This window comes from Nuphar pumila, chromosome 13, assembly GCF_984573655.1.
Source record: "Nuphar pumila chromosome 13, dmNupPumi1.hap1.1, whole genome shotgun sequence".
Classification (NCBI taxonomy): Eukaryota; Viridiplantae; Streptophyta; class Magnoliopsida; order Nymphaeales; family Nymphaeaceae; genus Nuphar; species Nuphar pumila.
This window is the reverse complement of record NC_143261.1, coordinates 44,341,836-44,347,459: the sequence shown is the minus strand read 5'-3', so window position 1 is coordinate 44,347,459 and position 5,624 is coordinate 44,341,836. Positions and strand designations below refer to the sequence as shown.

At 36.8% G+C, this 5,624-nt stretch overlaps 1 non-coding gene across 1 annotated transcript; it reads right to left on the bottom strand.

Moving 5' to 3' along the window:
* Positions 1-4,432: 4,432 nt before the first annotated feature.
* LOC149818277 (small nucleolar RNA R71) lies at positions 4,433-4,535 on the bottom strand. Its single transcript, XR_016427475.1, has one exon. It is a non-coding gene; the product is annotated as a small nucleolar RNA R71 (small nucleolar RNA).
* Positions 4,536-5,624: the final 1,089 nt, after the last annotated feature.

Genomic DNA, 5,624 nt, shown 5'->3' with positions numbered 1-5,624 from the left:
TCCATGTTGTCTAAGTTGTAACCTGCATATGGTTGATCATGAATGATTGCAAAGGATGGGTATCCGCCTCTGGGATGGTCAGACACCTTAGTGTATCCTGTTTTACCCTTGCCACTTATCGTATCACAATATATCTATGATCAATTAGTACAGCCACAACAGGTGAGTGCATGCTCTTTTCGTTGGATAAATCAGAGTTTCCAATCAGCTAATTCTTGATAAATTGTGGAATCCATGGTTATCTCATCCCTTGAACCGTGGGCTGTGAACTTGATTAAGGACCTTAATGGAAATCATGTTGTCCAGCGTTGCTTACAATGCCTTAGTGTTGAAGATAACAAGGTGCATATTGTTTTTCAAGAACATAAATACATTTTCTGATTAGCGTGTTTCACCTCATACAGCCGGTGTTTGTTATTTTAGATTTCTGGGCACATATTTTGATTTGACACGATCGTGACATTAAAACTTTTAATTTAGTTGCTTGATATTTACCCATGCAGTTTCATGGTTTATTCTGGAAATGTTTTTCTTTCAGAGAACCCTATAGGTTGGCTACTCATTTATATTGTAATGAAAAATCTGGTTGAGGGAAGTCCTCGTATTTTTTTTTTTTTTTAGAAACATCTCAAGAGACTTTTTCACTTTTACCATATTATTGGTTTCTGATGATATTTAGATCCATATGCATAGTTCTTTTATTTTTTTTGATTACCTACAACATAATCACATGTGAGAACAAATGTTGATGAGTGCAAATTCCACAAAGCAAGTCAGCAAGATCAGGGATCCCTCTTCATATTTGAACAGTTATCACTGCCAATGATCCATTCAAGTATTTTGTGAGAACTATAACCACTATATTGCTCTCAGTACAAAAATCAAGATATGAATCTACAGTGGCTTCCATGAATTGATGTCTATCACCACCAAAGTGACCTTCTGAGTCAAGTTCACTATTTCTGGAAACATTACAAAATGCCTTCTAGCATGTGCTTTCATGGTCCTTTGATAGTCTTATTGCAGCTTCCTTCTGGTTCTTTTTGACTAGTCAGTACTTCCTCGTGGTTCTTGTTGAATATTATTATCTATTGTTTGTTGGACCACTTACAGTAGCTTGTTGTGCTTTCATTTAATTTTCATTTGATTTGTTCATGACCACGATTTCCTTCATTGGTCGATGGCTATTAATGGTGGCAGCATTGAGGTTTTCATGAGAATTACTATACCCCTTTTTTTTTTTGGATATTCTCTGATCAACACTGACACAAAGGATTAAATGAACTGACATAATCTCCAGTTGTAGGATAACTAAATCCTTGTAGCTCTTTTCTGAATGCTTATCATTTTGTGTAGAAAATTTGTGTCTTACTACTAACCAAGATTACAACAATAGTCTGTCTTGGAGGATAAGGAATTCTTTTGCTGATACATTTGTGACCATTGTCATTTGACTAACATGGTTCTTATTTGGAAGGGTTAGCAATAATTTATCGGTGACAGTCTTCATAGAAGTGAAAATAGTAAAAGCAGAGTTCAAGGTGACATTGACAACAATCGTTCGGATGATGGCTATGAAAACAGTTTCAACAACTTCAAGATGGTGTTGTCTCCAGCTCGTCCAGGTGATGATTCCTGTCAATTGTTCAGTCATTATGGAAACAAAGGTTAGTACCCATTCGATCCCCTGCACATTTTTGCTTTCCATTGTTTCTGCAATTGCCTGCATATCATAGTACATATTCAATGTTTTGCTCGTCCCTCAGTAATCCAACATGGTGTTTTTAGCCTAGGCATTTCTTAGAATTTATAATTTGCTGGTTTTCTTTTCGTCTGTCTCCTGTTTTGATTTGTATCATCCCCTTTGGTTTATTTACTTTCTCTGCAATTATAAAGCCGATAAACTGTTGTTGGTCATGGCTCATTAGCATCAAATAGCAAGCAGTAAATCTGATTTGTCAACCCATTTCACTGTTGGTTCATCTCAGAATCCCTCTTTTATGGTAATCCATTAACATGACTGAGTTGTTTCAGATTTTGTTGGAATATTTTTCTGCCTGGGTGTGCTTTGATGATCAAAGTTCAAACATGATGAAGTCGTTGTATCATATGAGGTTTAATACCTATATACAGCAAAGAATAACACAGGAAGGGACGCATCTTGGCAGAGCATTATAAGGGATGAGCTGCTGTTGCTGCATCTTCCCCCTTTCAGAGTTGGAGCTTGGCAATTCCTTGATGTTTTGTACATCTACCACCTTATTTACCTCTCAACTCTTAAACACCTACTTGCTGCATCTTGTATATTTCTCCATTCTTTTGGCACCTAACATCCCAGTCATCAACACTGCATCAAGTCCCATCACATCCACCTGTATTAGTATACATGCTATATGCAATACATATATATATGTATATATATATATATTATATATGTATATATATATATATATATACATACACACACATATATATATATATATATTGGTATACTGTATATATATACGTAAGCATATACATACATATCATCTCTCATCTTCTCACATTCTAAATCATAAATGCCTTGGCCTATGAGCATTTTACCATTGATATCCATATAATATTTGCATTTTTTTTTCTCCATTTTTTTCTATATTAACCCAGTTGTTTTGCAAGGAATATATGGAAAACATCATTACTTGGAGTTGTAAATTCAATTCTATATGTTGTAAATAGTTAGATTTTGAATGAGAATCTATGATCCCCGTTTTAGATTAGAATGAATGAACATTGTAAAATATCATAAATTGCTTATGCTTTTACCTTTATTTTTCAAAATCTCACATTGGTGAAACACGAATGGCACGTGCACCATTTCGTAAGAGGTAAATTAATCCTAAGTTGATGATCCACATCAATGGCCATAGTCAGGATGTGGACAAAACTTAGTATTTTTATCTTTTACAAAATAACATCAGATCCACACTGGACCCGTTTTCAAAATTCATCATATTTTCCCTAAATATTTTTCTTCTTTTATCAGAATTTAACTTAAAATTAATTCAAAATATATACCAATGGCCATAGTCAGGGTATATTGAGAGTTAATTTTATTTTAAATTCTATAAAAGCACCAAATGTGTCTTATTCTTCACCTAAATTTAAATATAGATTATTATATAATACATTCAATGACCATAGTCAGAGATGTATTATATCTTCAATCTTATTTTAATTCAGTTTAAGAATAAGATAGCTTTTCAAAATCTAAATTCAAATTCTTTAAATTCATTCATCATTTAGGACAAAATTGCATCATATTTTCAAAATTCCTTGTAAACTTTGTTTTTTTATTAATAAAGTGTTATTTTGGAATTAATTCAGAATGTTCCCGTTCCCTGTGGTTTCGACCCGTACTCGCCACTTCGGTGGAAAGTCGGTTTTATATCTTTGGTTGATGATTTTCCCATGTATTTCATTGAAAAATATTGTTTAATAATATCATTTCCAAATATCAACCAAATTTTGGCGCCGTTGCCGGGGAACGACGAATTAATTACTTTATTTCTTAGAGTTTGATTTATTAATTTGTTTTAGTTAGTTAATTATTTGTTTTCTTTTTAGTTAGTAGAATTAGTAAGTGAATATAGGATTAACATAGTTAGTAAATATAGGATTCACGTACTGTTCTTTCTAGGATTCACTTAATTTTCATTCTGCAAGGAGCGATTAGACAGGTGAGTTTTAGAAAAACATAGTTTGTGATTTCCTGTATTTATTTGTTTTAGTATTTTAGAATAGTTACTTTGTTATTTCTTTATTTAGTTATAGCATTCTGACATAGCTAGATAACATATCTATTTCTTAGTACGATTATTTGTTTTATTTACATTTTAGTACTTGTGTTAGTTTATATTTAGATTTAGGTCGTTTGCTTACTTATGGTCTTAGTACCAGTGTATGCAGGGGCGACGAGGTTTAGGAACTCCATTACACCCATTTGTTGACAACCCAGAGAGAATTTTACATTCTGATCGAAGTTCGACAACAATAGCTGACATGGATCCTCCACCTCCACCCCAAGTTCATCCACATCTTCTGCGGGAATACTTCATTCCCACAGACTATGTTCAGGCATCCTGCATTCGGAGACCCGATGTAGGAGCGCCTCATTACGAGATTAAGGCCAGCATTATTCAGATGCTTCCATCCTTTTATGGCCTTAGTCATGAAGATCCCTACAGACATTTAGATGAATTCCTCGAAATCTGTTCTACTGTTAAGATACAGAATTTCGATGATGATACTTTGGGGTTGACTCTATTCCCCTTTTCATTGAAGGACAAAGCCAAGTATTGGCTAAAGTCCTTAGATTCTGTAGAAATAGAGTCCTGGGATCAATTGCAACAGGAGTTTCTTTGGAAATACTTTCCCATTGGTCGTACGAACCAATATCGTAGAGCCATCACTAGCTTTTCAGAGCTAGATGGTGAGCGCTTTCATGAGACCTGGGAGAGAATGAAGGATCTCCTCAGGAAATGTCCCCATCATCAGGTGCCGAAATGGCAACTGGTGCAGAGCTTCTATGATGGATTGTCTGACAAGAATCGTTAGATGATCGACTCTTCATGTGGAGGGACATTCATGCTGAAGAGCGAGGATGAAGCATGGAGGTTATTTGATACATTGGCCGAGAATTCCCTTCACCATGCTTCGAGCTCTCATTCGGATAGAGCCACACCCAGCATTCAGAAGAAAGCTGGTTTTCTTGAGATTGGTCCATCTACTGCACTACAGTGCAAGGTAGACATGATTGCTCAGAAGCTGGACCAGCTTCTCTCAGGACCATCCACTACACAACAGGTGTGTACTCTTTGTGCCAGTCCGGCACACGATATCACTGAGTGCCCTTCGGCAACTCAGTACCCTGAATTTGTTCAAGAACAAGTTCAGGCAGCTCAGGGTTACGTCAGACCGCCGAACAACCCATTCTCATCTATATATAATCCGGGTTGGCGTAACCATCCCAATTTTTCATGGAAGAATCCACAGTCTTCCATGCAGATGCCTACATCCTCTCAGCCAGTTCGGCAGCCATCTTTTACTCAGTCATTTCAAAGACCGAACTATTCTCAGTCTTCTTCTTCTTCAGTCACTCCCCCGATTCAGCAGGAGTCTGCCCCGCAGACATCTTTTGAGGAGAGACTTCTCCAGGCATTCCAAGAGGTGAAAACCTCTAATCAGAACGCCTTCGATAAGTGTAGTCAGATATTGAGCTCACATACGCAGTCCATTGCGAAGTTAGAGTTGCAAATGGGACAGTTAGTTGAGGCTATCAGTAGGAGACCTGAGGGTACATTACCGAGTCAAGCTGTCATGAACCTGAAGGGCAAGGACCAGATGACTGGAGGCCTGTTTCATACTGAGACACAACAGCAGGCCAAATCTGTTATGACCCTGAGGAGTGGACGTGAGTTTCATGTCGAGAGTAGAGAAAGAGATAGTAGAGAGAGGATAGAGGAGCCAGAGACCATTGTTTCACCTACGTCGGCTCAGCCTTCATCCTCATCCCCATCTTCATCTTCATCATCATCATCATCTTCATCTTCAGTGCAGAAGAAGGATAGGAGTGAGACTTCTCACAA